Source organism: Cynocephalus volans, chromosome 1, assembly GCF_027409185.1.
Source record: "Cynocephalus volans isolate mCynVol1 chromosome 1, mCynVol1.pri, whole genome shotgun sequence".
NCBI classification, from domain to species: domain Eukaryota; kingdom Metazoa; phylum Chordata; class Mammalia; order Dermoptera; family Cynocephalidae; genus Cynocephalus; species Cynocephalus volans.
In genome coordinates, this window is record NC_084460.1 from 6919371 (window position 1) to 6939662 (window position 20292).

At 39.5% G+C, this 20292-nt stretch overlaps 1 protein-coding gene and 1 non-coding gene across 5 annotated transcripts in view; both read left to right on the plus strand.

The window, feature by feature from the left end:
* The window catches only part of LOC134378712 (chromatin remodeling regulator CECR2), a 152120-nt gene that overhangs the window by 28796 nt on the left and 103032 nt on the right, over nucleotides 1-20292 (plus strand). The window lies entirely within an intron of this gene.
* TRNAT-GGU (transfer RNA threonine (anticodon GGU)) lies at nucleotides 13290-13362 on the plus strand. The gene has a single exon. It is a non-coding gene; the product is annotated as a tRNA-Thr (tRNA).

Consider the following 20292-nt stretch of genomic DNA (forward strand, 5'->3'; position numbering starts at 1 on the left):
ATTCCAATTGGTCTAGAGTCTTGTTTAGATCTTGTGTTTCTCTACTGATTCTTTGCCTAGATGATCTGTCTAATATTGACAGTGGAGTGTTCAGGTCCCCTGCTATTATGGTATTAGTGTCTATTTCCTTCTTTAGGTCTAATAGAGTTTGTTTTATAAATCTGGCTGCTCCAACATTGGGTGCGTACATATTTATGATTGTTATGTCTTCTTGATGGATCAGTCCTTTTATCATTAAGTAGTGTCCCTCATTGTCTCTTTTTATGGTTTTTAGTTTAAAGTCTATTTTGTCAGATATAAGAATAGCCACTCCAGCTCGTTTTTCTTTTCTGTTTGCATGGTAAATCTTTTTCCATCCTTTCACTCTTAATCTGTGTGAATCTTTATGGGTGAGGTGGGTCTCTTGTAGGCAGCATATAGTTGGGTCCTGCTTTTTGATCCAGTCAGCCAGTCTGTGTCTTTTAATTGGGGAATTTAAGCCTTTTACATTAAGAGTTGTTATTGAAAGGTGTTGATTTATTCTTAGCATTTTATTGGTTGTTTGGTTGTCTTAGGTGTCTTTTGTTCCTTGCTTTCTGATTTACTGTTTGGTTTCTTTGTTTGTTGGTTCCTTAGGTTGTAGATAGTGTTTTTGTTAGCTTGTTTTCTCTTCATGAATGCCATTTTTATTGTACTAGCGGGTTTAGATTTTTCTTAGGTTTTTATGGCAGTGGTAGTTATTTTTCAGGAACCAAACCCAGTACTCCCTTGAGGATTTCTTGTAAGGGTGGTCTTGTGGTAGTGAACTCCCGCAGTTTTTGTTTGTCTGAGAAATATACTATTTGCCCCTCATTTCGGAAGGATAGCCTTGCAGGGTAGAGTATTCTTGGCTGGCAATCTTTGTCTTTTAGTATTTTGAAAATATCATCCCATTCCTTTCTAGCTTTTAGGGTTTGTGATGAAAAGTCTGATGTTAACCTGATTGGGGCTCCCTTATAGGTGATTTGACGCTTCTCTCTTTCAGCTTTTAAGATTCTCTGTCTCTGAGTTTTGCCAATTTGACTATGACATGTCTTGGAGAAGGCCTTTTTGGGTTGAATACGTTTGGAGATCGTTGAGCTTCCTGGATCTGAAGATCTGTGATTTTTCCTATACCTGGGAAGTTTTCTGCCACTATTTTGTTGAATATGTTTTCAATGGAATCTCCATTTTCCTCCCCTTCTGGAATACCCATGACTCGGATATTTGAGCGCTTGAGGTTGTCTGATATCTCTCTCAGATTTTCTTCCATGTCCTTGATTCTTTTTTCTTTCTTTTTGTCTGCTTGTGTTATTTCAAACAGCCCATCTTCAAGTTCAGAGGTTCTCTCTTCAACTTCGACAAGCCTGCTGGTTAAACTCTCCGTTGTGTTTTTTATTTCGCTGAATAACTTCTTCAGTTCAGCAAGTTCTGCTACATTTTTTTTCAGGACATTGATTTCCTTGTATATTTCCTCTTTCAGATCCTGTATACTTTTCCTCATTTCATCATGATGTCTAGCTGAGTTTTCTTGTATCTCATTCAGTTTCCTTAGAATTATCACTCGAAATTCCTTGTCAGTTATTTCAAGGGCTTCTTGTTCTATAGGATCTAGAGTATGAGATTTATTAACTTTTGGTGGTGTACTTTCTTGATTTTTTGTATTTCTGGTGTCTTTTTTTTGGTGTTTATTCATTGTGGCAGGGGGTTTCACAGTCCACCGGTTTAAGACTAATGACTAACTAGGATGTTGCTGTGGTTGCCAATTTGGTATGGCTCCCGCCGTGACTGCTCAGTTGGCCTCTAGTGTCTTGTGTGTGTGGTTGCCTCGGGTCTTGGGCTTCTCCGGGGATCCACCTTTCTGGTCAGCTTGTACTCTGCTGGGCTGGTGGATCACGTACCACAGGGTGTGTGATCTCTGTTGAGCTTTCACTTTCTGTACAGGACTTCTCCCGTTCCGTGTGCTCTGGCCCAGGCTGTTAGATCGTGCAGTGGCGACCCCACCGGGTGTGTGGTTTCTGTCGAGTCTCCGCCTCCCTGGCCGCACGTCTCCCCCCTCTGTGCACACTGTGCTGGGCTGGGGCGTGTCTTCTGCACCCCTCGTCTATCAGCTGGGCCTTCAAGACCCTGCTCAGCACCGCCTCGCCCAGGAAGTCTACCAGGTTTCTGCTAGGCACAGACGACCGGTCTCTCTGGGTGCCTTTGTAGCACTGTGTAGATCTTTCTCGGGTCTTGTTCACCTTTGTATCCCCCCGGTATAAACCGAGTCTAGTGCCCACCTGCAGCCTGCTCTCCAGCAGGTTCAAGCGGACCTGGGAACTCTCCTACCACACTATTCCCAACCAGAAATTCGTTAGGCTTTTTTCCAAACTGGTGGTCGCAGAGATGGTATCTGCCTCCCAGTAACAGGAAGTTTACCGGGGCCGGAGTCCAGGGTGTGGTGGAGTTACAGTCGGCCCGCCCGTACTTCCTAGCCCTCCCAAAACTGGTCGGGACGCCCCAGACCCCCAGCCCTGCCAGAGAACCGCGGAGGGAGTGGGAGAGGAGGTCGGCCCGCAGGGTCCGGAAAGCCCCGCGCCAGGCCAAGCAAATGGGCTCAGTGATGGCCGAGCAGGGCGGAGCTGCCCGCACCTGGGAAAATGGAGGCAGCACCAGGGCAGTGAGTGGCCTGGTGGTGCAGGCGGGGAGCCGCGTGGGCATCCACCCCCCGAACAGAGCTTTGCCAGGGATCACTCACAGTGCTGTGCCAGGTCGGGCGCTCGCTCTGTCTCTGGTTTGTTGCCTTCCGTGTTCTCGGCGCTGCCGCCTCGGGCTGTTCAGTCGCGGCACCGCTCGGGCGCTCCCAGGAGTCTTCTTTAATGCCGGCCTGAAACCTCGAATCCTGGATAGGGCAGCTGGCCGCCTTCAGTGCGGCCCCAGCCTCCGGGATCCTGGCTGCATCCACAGCAGCCCTGGCGCCGTGTTCCCTGTTTCAAGACTCACTTTTGCAGCTAAGAATCAGTTCTTTTCCTGCTCCACACTTCAAAGCTGTTGCCTGTAAATGAGGCAGCCTCTCCTGCCGGGGGCAAAGTGGCGTTGAGCCCCCACGACCGGTCAGCAGCAGCAGTCCTCCCTTAAGAGATGGCGAGAGGAAGGACCACAAGTTTTCCCGGCTGCCTGAGGCCCAGTGGCCACCTTTTCCACCTCAGCTACTCCGCGCCAGCCGCCGCAGCCGCCGCCATCTTGAAACTCCACGTGGATAGTTCCTGCTTGTTCTTTTTAATTTCAGGATTCAATTCAGCCTACTAGATCACATTTAACCATCATGCCTCCTTAGTCTATTAATGTCATTAGTATGGACTCATTGATATTTATTTTATTCTTTGGGTTTTAATCTATTTATTATGTATTTTGTTGCTCACATTGTTCTAGCTTTGGCCATTGGGAGTTCTTTCAGATTAGTTTCTCCTCATTTTATCTCTTTTAGCTACTTGCTTTCTGACCAAATAGCATACCGTTGTGTATCCCCCCTTTTGTTTATCCATTCACCAGATGATGGATATTTGGATTGTTTCTACTTTGGGTTCTGTTACGGGGAATAGCTGCATGTATTTGCTTATAGCTATTTGTGTGTTTTCTTTTCTTTTGGGTAGATACCTAGGAGTGTGATTAGAGTTATGTTTTAACTTTTAAAGAAAGTGCCAAACTTGTTTTCCAAAACAGCTTTTGGAAAATATTTTTCAATTTATATTGAAAATATAAATTCCAAAAATTTATATTTTCAATATCAGCAAGTGAGGGCTTCCAGTTTCTTCAAGTCATCAATACTTGTTATTGACTGTGTTTTTGATTATAATCATTCTAGCGGGTGTGAAGTGGTAGTTCATTGTGGTTTTTACTTGAATCTCCCTAATGGCTAATGATGTTGAGCACCTTTTTATGTGTTTATTAGCTATCCACATGTCTTTGGTGAAATTTCTGTTGAGGTATTTTGCCCATTTTAAAATTGAGTTGTTTGTCTATTGGGTTGTTTTTATATTCTGGTTTTGCTTTTCCTAATCTAAGGTCACAGATTTTTTGTTGTGTTTTCTTTTAAGAAGTTGTATTGTTTTAGATTTAACTTTTGGGTCTTTGTTCCATTTTGACTTGATATTTGCATATGATGCATTGGTCAAAGATTTTATTTTTTTATTTTTTTTGCATATTTTCTAGCACCATTTGTAGAAAAGATCATCCTTTGCCAGTTCCCCAAACATGTGTGCGTTCACTTCTGGACTGTCGATTTCATTGTTCAATTTGTTCAGTGTCTAGGCCACTACCACAGTGTCTTAATTACTGTAGCTGGGTAATGTAAGTCTTGAAATCAAGTAATGTTAGTTCTCTCACTTTGTTACTCATTTTCAAAGTGGTTTTGGCTATTTTATATATTTAACATTTCCGTATGAATTTTAGGATTAATTTATCAGTTTCTACAGAGAAGACTGCTGGCATTTTGAGTGGGGTTGTGTTGAGTATATAAATCAATTTGTGGAAAATTGAAATATTAACGCTCTTTAGTCTTCTGGCCCATGATGATGGGTTTAGGTTTTCTCTGATTTCTTACAGAAAAGTTTTATATTTTCCTCTGTTCAGGTATCTGCCATCTTTTGATAGATTTATCCTAAAGTATTTAATACTTTTTGATCCTATTGTACATTTTAAAAAATTCAAATTATTTCCTAGTATATAGAAATACTGTTGAGTTTTGCATGTTATTATTATTATCTGTTACTTTCCTAAGCTCACCTCTTTTAGCAGATTTTTTGTAGATTTTTATTGGATTTTCTACAGAGATGATCATATTATCTGTAAATAAAGACAGTTTTGTTTTATTCTTTCCAACCTGGCTGACTCATTTCTTTTTCTTGCTTTATTACACTGTCTAGCACTTACCATAACATATCAAGTAGTGGTGACCAGAGCAGATAACCTTGTCTTGTTCCTCATTTTAGGGAAAAAGCATTCAGCTTTCACTGTTTACCTTTTGATTTCTTCCTGAACTCATTGGTTTAGAAATATGAATATTTTAGACGTGTGAAGAATATTAGCTATTGGAAGTGTGAAGAATATTAGTTTTCAAATATTTGGGAATTTTCCAGAGAGTTTTCTGTTAATAATTTCTAATTTAATTACATTTTGGTCAGACAAGATGCTTTGTATGACTTGAATCCTTTTAAATTTATTGAGACTTGTTTTATGGCCCAGAAGATGGTCTCTCTCCATAAATGTTCTATGTCCACTTGAAAAGACTGTGTATTCTGCTGTTGTAGGCAGGGGTATTCTATAAATGTCAGTTCAGAAACCTTTTTCATCTTTTAATACAAAAGGGGTGAAATAGGAAATGGATTCATTTCCCTTTTCCCCAAATTCATAGTGTGAGCCTGCAAATCCTGCCAGCTCCTCCTTGTAGCTGAAGAGCAGTCTCCTGATTGGAACGGCAGTGTTGAAATGGAAGACATTATGTCATCAGTGCACTAATCAGCCTCAGAGATTACCTGATTGGCTACTTAATAATTAAATGAAGTTGCTTGTAATTCTTTGAGCATACACAGAACTAAATTAACCCTTTACCCCCATGCATGCCTGGGGTATTCTCGTGTGAAAATGGAGTAGCCTAAAATCCTTCTTGAAAACTTTGGCAAGGCAAACAAGCCAATGTTTCAGTTGATTTCAAAGGGAAGTACCTTGCATAAGAGGCTTATTAAGTACAAATAAGTAAAATATAAATATAGGTTCATAAACTATAGTCCTTTGATAACTTGAGCATTCCTTTATTAACAGGGTTCTTAGTGTTCATCTTTTTATATCAACAGTTCTTTTGGATAGGAGTTTAAGATGAATGCTATTCAAGGCCACTTTTACTGTCTCTGAGGAGAATGCAGTGTAAAATCATTTCCTTGCCGATTTCAACATATGCTTGCAACAGCCTAGTGAGATACAGAGTAAGATTGGTGAAAAAGAAGGCTGCACTGGATTATAAATCATAGGCGATAAGCAAGATATGGACCAGAATTTCAGAATTGAAAGAGAACTTGAGTAAGATGACCTTATTTTAGCCTGTGTTTTATAGACGAGCAAACTGATGGTTGAGGAAATTAAGTTAGGGACCTCACCACGTGGGTGGTTCTCAACAGGTGCTGGTTGTGCCTTAGCAGCCTTTGTCAGTGTCTGGAGACACTTTGGGATGCCACAACTCAGGAGCAGGAGGAGGAGTGCTAGTGGGTAGGAGGCGAGAGATATTGCCAAATACCCTACAGTGCACATGACGAGGCGAGAGATATTGCCAAATACCCTACAGTGCACATGACAGCCCCTCAGAACAAAAAAGTCATCTGGCTCGAAATGTCAGTACAGCCTAGTTTGAGAAGCCCTGGTCTGAAGCCAATTTATACTAAGTTTTGATTAGAACATGGATCTCCAAAACTCTGCCTTCAGTGACTTGTATAACTTTGTCATCAACTGTTGGCAATCACCTCTAAATTATTATTTTTACTTTTTCAAGTTTATTTTTTAAGTTGAGGTAAAATTCACATATCAAAATGAGCCATTAACCATTCTAAAGTGTACAATTCAGTGGCATTTAGTAAATTCAGTATGATGCGAAATTATCATCTCTATGTAGTTCCAAGGCATTTTATCACCTCGGAAGAAGGCCCTGTACCCATTACACAGTTGCTCTCCATTTCCCCTCCCTTTAGGCCCTGGCAGCCTCTTGTCTGCTGTCTGTATGGGTTCTAAATTATTTTTGTTTGCTTTTTTGTGGTGCTCTGGAAAGAACACTGAGTAGGAAGTCAGAAGAGTGGGCTTCACATCCCAGCTTCTGTCCTCCTCTTACTAGTTGTGTGGTTTGGGCAAGTCATTCATCTGTCCTATGCCTCAGTTTCCTTTTTATTTTTGTGACACTTGTCACAGTAGCCAGCATGCCATTCTTTTTTAAGTAGGATCTTTAAAGTCTGAAATTGTAGCTCACATGTTGTTTGCAGCACTTTTTTTGGACATCTGTATCAGAATTTTTAATCCTACACTGATTTCTCTTTCACCCAGGATGTTTCTGAAACCCCTTTCAGGTACTGAATTAATTTCCTTGGATTGATGTGCTTGGGTTTAGAAATTAATGTTGATATCAGATAAAATAAAATGACTAGGAAAGACAAATATTGCATGATCTCAGTCATGTGGAATCTAAAAAAAAAGAAAAAAGAATTGGTTCTCATAGAAGTAGAGAATAGAATAATGGTTACCAGAGGCCAGGAGAGAAGGGGTGGTGGGGAGGAATGGTGGACTATGGGTGCAAAACTGTGTTATCTACCCTAAGGGAGTCACTGTGCAGTATGTGTACCCCACAGAAATGTACAAGTTAAATGTTAAAATTTAAGAAAAAAAGTTTTTCCCCCCCAAATTGATTTTAAGTGACTTGTAGTTATTTAAACAGTGCTAAACTTATGTTCGTGGTGTGTTTCAGAGTAGATGATTAATAAAATATCCAACTGACAAGCAAAATAAATAAATAAAATGAAATGATTAGGAAGGTAAAGTTGCCTGCAAAGTGTTAATTTATTCCATAGCTAAACGTAAATATATTTCGGGTTACCTAATTTAGCACTAAACTTTGTATTACATTGTAAGTAAAAAAGTAAAAAGTATACTTCTATATTCACATTCCTACTTAAAACCTTCCGATAGGAAGGTTTCTTTTTCATGTAGAAAGACTTCTAAATCTCTTATGTTGCTTAATAGGGCCCCACAAAACTCTTTCTGCTTTTTTGGCCTCGCCATGTGCCATTCTCTCCCGCTTGTGCTCCAGCCACATCAGGTTTCTTCTGTTCTCCTAAAGGCTCTGAGTTCCTTAGGGCCTTGGTGCTTGTTCCCGGTTTTCAGGTCGCTGCTCAGATGTCATCTCAGTGAATGAAACTTGTCCTATCATCTTATCTATCTATAGCTTGTCTTAGTAATTTTTAATAAGTACTGTAGAGAGAATAATACAATGAATTCCCATTACCCAGCTTTAGTAATTATTGACATTGTCTTGCTTGTGATCCCCCGTTGTAAGCAGTACTCCACCTCTGCCCAGCCTAGTCACTCTGTCACACTACTCTTTTCTGTTTTTTTCCTGGGACTTTTTGGTTTCCTTCATTGTCTGTTTTCCACCTAAGAATGTGAGTTCTGTCAGAGCAGGATCTTGTCTGTCCTATTCACTTTTGCGTTCCCAGTACCTAGAATGGTCCCTATACATAGTAGGTGCTCAATAAATATTTACTGAATGAATAAATTAAATAAGCTTCCTAACAGCAGGGCCTGATTTATCCATATTTGCATTCTTAACAGTGTCTAGTAAAGAGCTTCTTCACACATAGTAGATAGTCACTGGGGCTCCCAAAACTCTTCTGCTTTCATGGCCTTGCCTTGTACTATTCTCCCTCCACCAAGTTAGATACTAGCAAATATTTGATCTAATATTTCTATTTTCTATGCACTGCTCCCCTCTACTGACGGTAGATTTATTTACCTTATAAGCTTCTTTGGGATTTTTCTAATGGAAGGATAATAGTATATACTTTTATTTACTTTCTTATCATCCTGCTTAAATTAAAAAAAACCAAACCTTTATTCATTGGAAACTTTTTTTTCCTTGCCAGATTTGCTTGGTTTTTTAATCTTCCTTGTTTCTCTTCATAGGTAATTTGTAAAACATTCTGGAAGGCTACACTTATCTTTCCTTTCTCTGATCTGTTTTTTCTAGAACTAAAGATGGTAGGAGCTAGAAAGAATGTTAGAGATAATTTAGATTTAACTCATAGTATTACAGTTGAGGATACTGCCCAAGGTCATATTACTATATAGTGTGTTGAATTGGGATTAGACCAGGAGAGCCAAGCCTAGCAGTTACTTGGCAGTCTAAAATTTAATCATTTTCTCATTGTTTCATATTTGAGTTCTGTTTTATTGGTTGTTTGTAATTAGTGACCATGCATTACACTCTTTTAGTACCTTGCATGGCCTTTAGCATTAGGCACAGAGCAATATTTTTAAATTGGGAAAATAATGTGAAGGCCTTCTTTATTTGAGAATAATTTAGTTTAATATTATATTTCTATCTTCCTTATGGGAAGAGACACCTGGAGGGCAAATCTTGATTACTTGTGCAATGGGTATATTAAAAAAATTGGGAATGGGACAGATGAGATGGAGAGAATTAACAGAAGTCTGCAGATGGTGGTTTAGCACTTTGGAATGAGTCCATCAGTTCCTGCTGTCCAATCCAGTGTGAAAGATCCATCTGGGCCTCCTCTGAGTGCAAGAATGTGATGTAACAGACATAGGATATGAAATCTGGGTTTCATTGAAAGTAATTATCAGGTTGTATCAAGTAGTTTTTGAAATGTTAGGTATCAGGACAAGATAGGAAGAATTGAAGACTTGGATTAGAGAAGTCCTTAATATATGACTTCTCTTTCCATTTATCTGGTAAAATCCAGACTCTTGGCACCTTGGTTTTTATTTTACATTCTCTTAAAAAAAAATTTTAAGTGAACGTCAAAATTTAAAACAGTATTTTTTCTTGCAAAAACGTTTTTTGTAAAAACTTTAGAAAATTGAAATAAGCAAAAAGAAGAAAGGAAAGTTATTTTGAGCCTTTAGAGGTCTGTTCATATGAGGGAATGTCAGAAAGCTCATGGAAAAATAGAATTAAAAGATAATACAAATATTCCCATGAACTTTTTGAAACTCGTATATATGCAGATATATTTTTAAAATATGTCATAATAATCATATGATGTAAAATGTCTTATAAATTTTTATAATGAATATTATAAATATGAGCATATAATGAATTTTTTTACTTGTTAATACGCAGGTCTGTGTCATCATAATAATTCAGATACGGTACTGCCCTCATTCAGCCAGTTCCCTGTTGTTGGACATCTAGATTTTTTCCCCTCTTACATAAACATAACAGTGCAAAGATGACGGCTTTGTATGTGTGTATACTTGGGTCTTTCCTTAGGGTGAAACTGTATAGTGGAATTTCTATTCTCAAGGTTATGTTCCAGTTAATTTTCTAAAGTGATGTTTTTGATGATCAGGGCTCCCATTCTCATAACTTGCCTCATTTCTTCTGTGTGTCAAATTAAATGATGATCCGTAGCTGTGGTGCAGTTCTGGTGCTCTTACCTATTTATTATAACTAGGAATGACTGGGGAAGGGTCATTTCTGTTTATTCAGTCTGGTTCCCCCAAATACAGTAGTAGAAATTGTCACCACCGAGTCTTAATAATGTGATTGTCTAGTTGGTAAAGTCATTCTACTTCCTATAGCTACACTTCATGTTCTGTTTCTAGCTTTCCTTTCCATTTTAATTTCCTGCCCTCTCCCTTACTCTTCAGCTACTTTTTTTTTTTCTTTTTCTTTTTCTTTTTTCTGTGTGTGCCTAAAACAGGCCTGGGTTTGGCTTAGCTCCTATTATTAGGGCCAAAGAAGCCTTTGGCTCCCAACTCAAAATTCTGTAGCATTTAGCTGATTTTCACATTCTGACTTTTGCCTTAGGCTTTCCTTGATGGTGGGGAGTAAAGATTGCTGGTAGGGTATTTTCATGAGATGGAGGGTTTGTGTTTATAAGTGGGTCAGAATTTGGAATTTTAAAATGTTGGTTTTAGCAATTTCAGTTTATTTAATTATTCTTTGCTTTTGTCTTCAGATTATTTGAAATTTTTAATATGTCGCTGTATCTCTTGTCTGTCCATCCATCCATATCGTTGTATAGCATCTACCAGGAACAGATCTTCTTTCTTCTTTTTAATTTTTTGTATACTGGAGTTTTGAGACTTTATCCAGAGGCTCAGGTTTCCCAGTATACTGATGATTTCTGGGAAGAAACTGTTTTTGAATTGCCTTGAATGTTTCCAAACCTTTCTGTTTCTGTGTTAGAGAGGTTAAAAATGGTGAGATTGTGAAGTCATCAGTTAGTGACACAGTGAGATTACGAAGCAGCTTACTCCTGTAGCGTTATTCAGGCCTGTTCATCTAGCAGCAGGAGAAACCACGTGTTTGGTGTCAGGAACATCTTTGCTGCAGTACCTTACGTCTAGTCTTTGATTTGGTATTCAGGAAGACACTTTGTGGGCATGTTCTCCAAACTATTCTGTAAGCTAGGTGTGTGGTCTAAAACTAGTCCACGTTTCATATGCATTTGGATGAAGAGTTATTAATCCCTGCAGTTCTCTAGGAGGGCAGAGATTCTCAGTTAATGCTGAGGGAACACCCTGCTTAGAGAAATAGAGAAACCTTTGAACATAGCTCCTCAGATACTGGTTGATTTCAGGTAAAGTTCATCGGTGTATATAGAGTCAAAAGGTGAGCTAGAGACACGAAGAAAGGAGTAGTGATTTATATTTATTCTTTAGAATCATTACTAATACTGAATTTAGAGTTTTTAGTTTTGTGAGCCAAGAAGATGGAATATATATATCCCTTTACTTGTCTTCTTTTCTTAGACCTTTACTATCCCTGGTTTATTGCTGGATTTTCTTTTTTTGTATTTGTTTCCCTGGATCTCAAATATTGATGAAGTCCTCCCTCCTTATTAACGCTCCAAATGATAAAATGGGTAAAGCCAATGCACTGTGTTAATGGGATTTTAGTCTCTAAATCTAGGCTGCCTGGGTTCAAATCTTGGGCGTGCTGTGGACGGATCATGATTTATCTAATTATTTCTCCAATTTGGACCCCAGAATTGTATCAGTAGCTTTGTCTTTTTGTTGTTGCTGCTGCTGTTAAATAAATGAAGCACCAATGAATATCAAATGTGCACGTTTATGATTATTTCTGTATGACCGATTTCTTAAACTGTCAAAGGTATGAATCTTTTTAAAGTCTCTTGATGACACTGTTGTCAGGTGTGTTCTCTTACAACAGAGGGACGTTCTTTATCTTTTAAGAACTTAAAATAGCTTTATCACATAGCTAGCAGTTTGGTGGTGTTTTACCCTTGTTAATTCTTGAGGGAGAGATTTATTTTTTGATTGACTTTATTCCATGCATGTGACAAATTTCTGTTTTATGCATTTTAGTAAGAATCATATTTAGATAAATTTAAATGTAGGCCTAGCAACGGCCCTTGACTGGGATTATGTTTCCTTTGAGGGTCACTTCTTGAAAATTCAGTTTTTATAAAATGGGAAATTTTCTGTACTATACCTGCTTTGTAGAGGTGATATGAAAATAACTACTTTTAAGGGCCAGCCCGTGGCTCACTTGGGAAAGTGCGGTGCTGATAACATCAAGGTGGCGGGTTCGGAACCCAATATAGGGATGGCCGGTTAGCTCACTTGGGAGAGCATGGTGCTGACACCAAGTCAAGGGTTAAGATCCCCCTACCAGTCATCTTTAAAAAAAAAAGAAAGAAAAAAGAAAAAAACTGCTTTTAGTTTTACGGAAGGAAGATTTTTTATAGCAACTTAATAAGTTGTAGTTAGTGAAAGTAATATTAATGAATCGCTGATCAAGTTTTGACAAGTTATGCAAAAAGGGAGGAAACAATATTAGATGCAAAGTGTTATTGCTACAATCTGCTTAGAGTGAAAGCTTAGGGTGTGGCTCTCTGGAATTCCTTGGAAGCAGAGCTTCTGGATGGCTGAGATCTCCGTATAGTACAGACTTCACACACTGTTTACCGCTTAAGGCCTCAATTTTTAATTTACCCATTTTGAGAAGAAATCTTGTTAGAATGTGTTATACTTTCCAACCTTTTTTTAAAAATCAACTTTATTGAGGTATAATTTGTGTGCAATTAAGTGCACAGATTTTAAGTATACAGCTGAGTTTCAACCACCATATACACTGTGTAACCACTACCCCAAACAAGATATAGATCATTCCCATTTCCCCAGAAATTTTCCACGTGCCTCATGCAGTCAAGTCTGTCCTACCACACTTCCCTGCCCCAGGGAGTTGCCGATCTGATTCCTATCCCTACTGATTATTCTGTCCTAGAAAATAAATGGAATCATACCATATATATTCTCTTATGTTCTTCCCAGCCTAATTTAGTGTATAGGATGGATATACTTTTAACTAGTCCCAGTAACTGTGCATCCTTATGCCAGTGTGTTACTGCACTGCACTGTAGCATGGTGACTCATTTCAGTTCTGTTGAGCTGTGTCTTGGCCTGTAACTTTAGTAGCTCCATACTTACGGGGTGTGTGGGGGGCAGGGGGTGTTTGTGGGTAGTGGTTTTCTTGTGCTAAGTTTTTAAAAGAGCATTTCTGAGGAGCTGGCTGGTTAGCTCAGTTGGTTAGAGTTTGGTGCTGGTAACACCAAGGTCCAGGTTTGATCCCTGTACTGGCCAGTTGCCAAAAAAATGAATAAATAAAAACTAAAAAGTGCTTCTGGCTATTCGCTTCATGTCAGACAACAAACTACTTTCCACTCAGGTCATTTTGCATATGCTTTTCTAATTTCTGCTCCTAAGTAGCAATGAACTATGAAACCATGTAAGTAAGATTAGTTAGAATTACATGGAAATTTGTTTAAATATTGTTTTGTCTTTCTGGTCTTTAGAAATTAAGTCATGTTATGGCATGATAAAACAGTATAATCACATCTCAACATTTTGATTAAGGGATTTTCTACTTATTTACATTTTATCACTTTTTCCTTTTATGTTTACCACATGCATTTATCACTTTATTATTATGATTGTAAGTAGGTTATGTTTTAGAGCAGTGTAGTGCTCTTTTACCTGCCTGTAATCCTGCACCGACTGGGCCAATTGTTGAGCTAGGGCTGGGTCTGGAGCTCACAAACCCCTCAAGCCTGTTGTCCAGACTGGGTCACAAACCCTTCACATGCCAGGCTGGGTCCCTAGACCCCTCACACGCCAGGCTGGGTCCCCAGACACCTCACATGCCAGGCTGGGTAACCAGACCCCTCCCACACACGTCTATGAGCTAGGTACCTGGCAAAAAGGGTCTTGGAAGTTGTAGGTTCGAGAGCATGGCCATGTGGGCGAACGCCTGAGGCAGATGCCAGCCAAGGTGGTGGCACTGCGCAAGCGCACTAACTCCACCCACCCCCACACACAGTTTGCTTACAAAGAATGCTCTGCACCACCCCCAACCAGGCCTAAGGTGAGGGGTCCTGATTAAATTATCCTATTTCCCCAACAAGCAGTTTTAGGTTCACAGCAAAAATTGAAAGTAAGGTACAGAGATTTCTCATCTCCCTCCACCCCACATTCATAGATAGTGTGAAGACATTATAACAACAAAATAATCCTAATTCCTCCCTCCTGTCCTTCGAACCGTTGCTGTCATTTCATTAATGCCTAAGCTTGTATGTATTCACATGAACATACATAACCAAATCCATTGTTGCCATTGCTATTCTGAACGAACATCTGCTACATCAATTAAGAAGGAAAAAAATACATGTTTTTATTTTGCCATCATGTCACTTATTTATTCTCCAATGCTCTTTCTTTCCTTATATATGAGACACATAACCTCTGATTTGGATATTCCAGTGTTTCTCCTGGTATTTGGGGGTTTTTGCTGGCTGGCCAGTGCGGGGATCTATACCCTTTACCTTGGTGTCATAACATAGTGCTGTAGCCAACTGAGTTAACTGGCCAACCCTCTCTCTTTATGTAGTATGAGTTTCTGATCTCTCTCATTTTCCTTCTATCTTAAGAACTTTTAACATTTCTTGCATGGCAGGTATACTCGTAACAAATTCCTTCAATTTTTGTTTGTCTGAGAATGTCTTTATTCTCCTTCATTTAACAAGAATAATTTCACAGGGAGTAGAATTTTAGGCTGGTGGGTTTTTTCTCTCAACGCATTAAGTACCCTACTCTCTTTTAGTTTGCATCGTTTCTGAGAAGTCTGATTAATTCTTGTTCTTGCTCTTCTACAAGTAAGATGTTTTTTTCCCTATAGCTTCTTTCAGGATTTTTTCCTTTATTTTATTATTTTCTGAAGTTTGAATATGGTATGCCTAAGAGTAGTGCTTTGGGCATTTATCCTGCTTGGTGTTTTCTGCACTTCTTAGGTCTGACATTAATGAAATTAATGAAATGAATTAATAAGTTAAAATTAATGAAATTAATGTCAGAAATTCTCATTGTTTTAAGTATTCCTTCTGTTCTCTCTTCTCCTTGTGGTGTTTTTGTTATATTTGCTATGCCTTTTATAGCTGTCCCACAGTTCTTGGATATTCTATTTTTTCAGTCTTTTTTCTCTTTGATTTTCAGTTTTTCTGCAGCCCTATCTAGTCTACTCATGAGTGCATCAAAGGCATTTGTATTTAGTCCGTTTGGTGTTGCTATAACAGAATACCTGAGACTGGGTAATATATAAAGAACAGAAGTTTATTTGGCTCACGATTCTGGGACAGCTCTATCTAGTGCAGGCCTCAGGCTGCTTCTGCTCATGGCAGAAAGTGGCAGGCAGCTGGTGGGTACAAGCAGATCACATGGCGAGAGGAAGCAAGGGGGAGGGAGGAGGTGCCAGGGTCTTTTAAACAACCAGATCTCACGGGAACTAATAGAGCGAGAACTCACTCACTACTTCCACCCTCCAGGGAGAGCATTAATCCATTCATGAGGGATCCGCCCCATGACTCAGACAGCTCCCAACACTGCCACATTGGGGACCAGATTTCCGCATGAGTTTGGGGGGACAGCATGCCCAAACTCTATCAGCATTCTTTATTTCTGTTAAGGGTTTTTGATCTATTTCATTTCTTTCATTTTTTTCTTATAATTTCTGTCTGCTTACATTGCCCATCTATTCTTGCATGCTGTCTACTTTATCCATTACAGTCCTTAGTTTATTAATCATAGTTGTTTAAAATATCCCTTCTAATAATTCCAGGATCCTGCCATTTCTGAGTCTGGTTCTGATGCTTGCTCTGTCTCTTCAAACTGTATTTTTTGCCTTTTAGTATGCCTTGTAATTTTTCTTGATAGCTGAATATGACAGTATTGGGTAAAAAGGAACTGCTGTAAATAGGCCTTTAGTAATGTTTAGTAAGGTATGGGGAAAGGGGAAGAGTTCTATAGTTCTATGATTAGGTCTCAGTCTTTTAGTGAACCTGTGCCTCTGGACTGAACTTCACAAGTGCTTCTCAGTTGTGTGCCCACACCCCCTGTGGGACAGGATGGCTAAAGTATGCTGGATTTGGGTACAGAAGTCTCCCATTACCCCTTATCTATGGGCGATACATTCCAGACCCCATAGATGCCTGAAACCTCAGATAGTACCAAATCCTACATACAAGTATACTATGCTTTTTCCTATACATATATACCTGTGAGTTCAATTTATAAATTAAGGCACAGGGGCTGGCCATTTAGCTCACTTGGGAGAGCATGGAGCTGATAACACCAAGGTCAAGGGTTCAGATCCCACCCCCAATATATATGTGTATATATAAAAATTAGGCACAGTAAGATATTAACAGTAATTAATAATAAAATAGAACAATTATAACAGTATGTCAGCATCACTACTCTTATGCTTTAGGGTCATTATTAAGTAAAGTAAGGGTTACTTGAACACAAGCACTGTAGTACTGTGATAGTGGGATGGTCTAGTGGGGACAGTTGATCTGATAACCCTGATGACTACTAAGTGACAGTGGCTGACTGAAACCAGGGAAACCACCACTCCAATAAAACTGCAGCAGGTTCTAGGCTCTGGTTAGTTTCTCCTGAGGGCAGACCTTGTGAAGAACAGAGTTTCTTGCCTATTTCAAAATGGTTTCTTCCCCCCTTCTCCTGCTGGAAGAATGAGGGATGTTCCTTCGATACTCACTGTGGTAGCCTGGTAGACCTCCAGGAGGTAAATCCTACACAAGTTCCTCTTAACCACCCCCCCCCACCACCACCACCTTGGTTCCCCTGGAGTTTTTAACTCTCAGATTTGTCCACACGGAGCACTGAGCTTCCCACAGTTTGTCACTTACCGTCACTTCATCCCTTGGAGGTTTCTGCTCTGGTAAATTGTCATTCTCTGTTTTCCCTGTCTGCCTCTCCAGTTTTGGAGGCAGTGAGATTTGCCCTGTGATTTCACTTCTTTGACAATCTAAGAAGAGTTTTTTGTTGCTTTTTTTAGTTCCTTCAGCCTTTTACTTGTTAGATCACTGTTGCGACTTGCGAATTCCTCGTGCTGAACTGGAAACTCATTTATCATTATGAGAATCCTTCAAAAATTCTTGGAAAGATTCGTGTTATCTTTTAATTCTGTTTTCCTGCAAACTTTCTAAAGTACCCACTGAGGTATTTTAAAACCTCAATATGAGTGAATGGTGGTTTGCGTTTTCAACCTTAATATTTCCCGCTGTCCGTTTTTTTGTTATGCCTCACCCTATGTGTTCTATTGAGAGAGCCTTATGACCCTGGAGATTCTGTCATGTTAAGAACATCTTGAGGGCTGACCCCGTGGCTCACTCGGGAGAGTGCAGCGCTGGGAGCACAGCGGCGCTGGGAGCACCGAGGCTGCAGGTTTGGATCCTATATAGGGATGGCCAGTGTGCTCACTGGCTGAGCGCGGGTGCGGGCGACATCATGCCAAGGGTTGCGATCCCCTTACCGGTCACCAAAAAAAAAGAACATCTTGAAACTATTTTTACGTTTAATATGTTATCAGAATATGCTAAGGGATTAAATGAACTTTGAGAAGACAACTGTGACCTTCCAGAATAAAGGACAGTTGTAAAGTGGTGCCATACATTTATTTTTATCTTAAAATTGACCTTTTACGTTGGGTAAGTTGTATTTTTATTCCAGCCCAGGGGTAAGCATTTTAGCTTTGATTACTTTTAAAGCTGCGTATTAGCACTAGACATTAATTTAAGGAATATTTATTGATTGCCCGCTCTGGCCGATGAAAGACATCAAAGATCAGGCACGGTCCTTGCGTTTCAGAATGGCATAATCTAGTGGCTAAAATTTAGGCTTATTTCCTACAGTGTCCTATTCTTGAAGCTTGGCTTTTGTGTTAATTATGCATTTACTTGTCTTTTTAAAAAATGCTGATAACGTCTCTTGTGCTTTTTATCTTCTCACTACTTCCATTTTGTTATTTTGCTAGTAAATGTGTTTATAAAGATGAATGTGGTTGCTTCTTCAAGTCCAAATGTAGTGTGGTATGATCTTTAGAGATTATAAATCACATATGTGACAGTTTCTGATTAAAAGGAATGCACTCTCATGTATGTGAGCACAGTTGAATTTGTAGCAGGACTCCATGAGAATTCTGGGTGTGAGAACTGTGCTCTTAGAGCCGTGAGGTTCTCTTCTGCATGGTACCCATTCGGTCCCATGCTTTTTCTTGTACTCTCTAACTCCTTCTTTTGATAAATATTTATTAGAGGCCTGTAACATACCAGGTTTTAGGTGCTGAGTATAGGGAGTAAGAAAGATAAAGACAGCTAAATCACAATATATGGGCTCTGATAGGAATAGGACTATGTAGCGAATACCTTGGGCACACAGGGCAAGTCTATGCAGATGACACTGATGACAAGAATGGCTTCCCCAGGACAGCAGAGCTTGAGTGTAGGAATGAGCGTGGACCAAGCTGGCGGCAGCACAGGAAGAAAGCGTTGGGACAGTGGAAGCAACAGTTTTGACTGTTGCTTTCTAGTCTAGGGAGAAGTTGAAAGAGTCTAGTCTGGAGATGGACCAGCTGGGAGGTGAGCATAATAATTACCTGAGGGATGATGACGACTCTGAAGTGACGTGAGGATGACGGTGGGAATAAAGAATAGAGGGCCGGAAAAGAGCGAAGACCTGCAGGACTCGGTGATTAGTTCACAGTGGGAGTGAGGGAGAAAGGATTCACTGCTCCTCCCCGGGATGGTGCTTGGGTGGCTGAGATGGGGAGGAATTTTCCTTTCAACTATATATCAAGTAGAGAGATTAGTAAATAAACCCTCAGGTACCGTCGTGTAGTAGCTTCAGCATTTACCAGCTGAAGGCCAGTCTTGTTTGGTGTCTCTCCTCCACCCGGATTATTGGAAGCAAATCTCAGACGTCATATCATTTCACCTATAGGTATATCCATTTGTCTATGCAAAAGACATTGGTTCTTTAAAAAAAAAAAAAAAACCGAAAAAGCACAATACGTTACCACACATAAAAACGGTAAGAAGAATTCTTTAATGTCAAGTTTCAAATCCCTCCCCATTTGATGCTTCAAAATAGCCCTCCCCGCCTTTTTACAATTCGTTTGAAGCTGCATCCAAGTAAAGTTTTTAAATTGTGAATAGCTTCGTCTTTTAAATATTTTTTATTCTGTAGGTTTCCCCTTTTTCTTGTGGTTCATTGGAGAAACCAGGTTTTTCTTTTTCTGTAGAGTTTTCCAGCTTGTAAGTTGCTGATTTTATTCCCACTGATTAATTTAACATGTTCCTCTGTTCCTTGTGTGTCCTATAAATTAGTAAAGTTTGATCAGATTTAGATTTGTTTGGAAGGGGCACAGATTCTTAACAGATTATGGTGGAAGTAATACGCATAATGTCTGTTGTCTCTGAGATGTTAGCAGCCATTGGTGATCATTGCATAGATCCATTACTTTTTAGGGATTGTACAATGGTGATATTTCAATTGTCATTTCTTCTTCAAAGATTGTTGGAATATTTTTATAAAGAGAAACTTCTCATTAAACATTTGATTATCCTGAGATACAGTTCATATAAGTAAGGCAAGTAAATGCATGATTATTTCCCCCTTTATCAGTTTTCAAAATACTGAGTTTGCTCCCTAGAGAAAAATAATGTTTGAAGTAGAAATATCTAGCAAGTGTGTGTGTGCATGCATACGTGTGTAAAGGAGGCAGAGTCATCTAAAAATGATTAAGGAATAGATGTTGGTGGGGTAATGTGTTTGAGAGAAAAATACTTGGAATGGCCACTAGGAGAACAGCAAGGGGGTTGTGGAGCTTTGGTTAATGGTGGAGGTAGTTAGTTTATAGTGGTTCCAGTGTACATGTGGGAGTCTGTTGATTTTCACTTTTCTTTCTAGTGCTCAGATAACTGCATGTGAGAACACAAATGCAGTAAATTTACTGGATGGAGGAGAGTCTAAAATAATAGGGAGAGTGACTGAAGTGATTGCGGGGGGGTGTCTAGGATGGATAAGGAGAGAAATGCATAGTGACTTGTACAAAGAAGCTACAAGGACTAGGAAACCCAGTATAGTCAGAATAGGCATTGTGGATGTGTGTGATATATGATAAAGGACGTATAGGACAGGAGGTGAGGATTTGAGAGT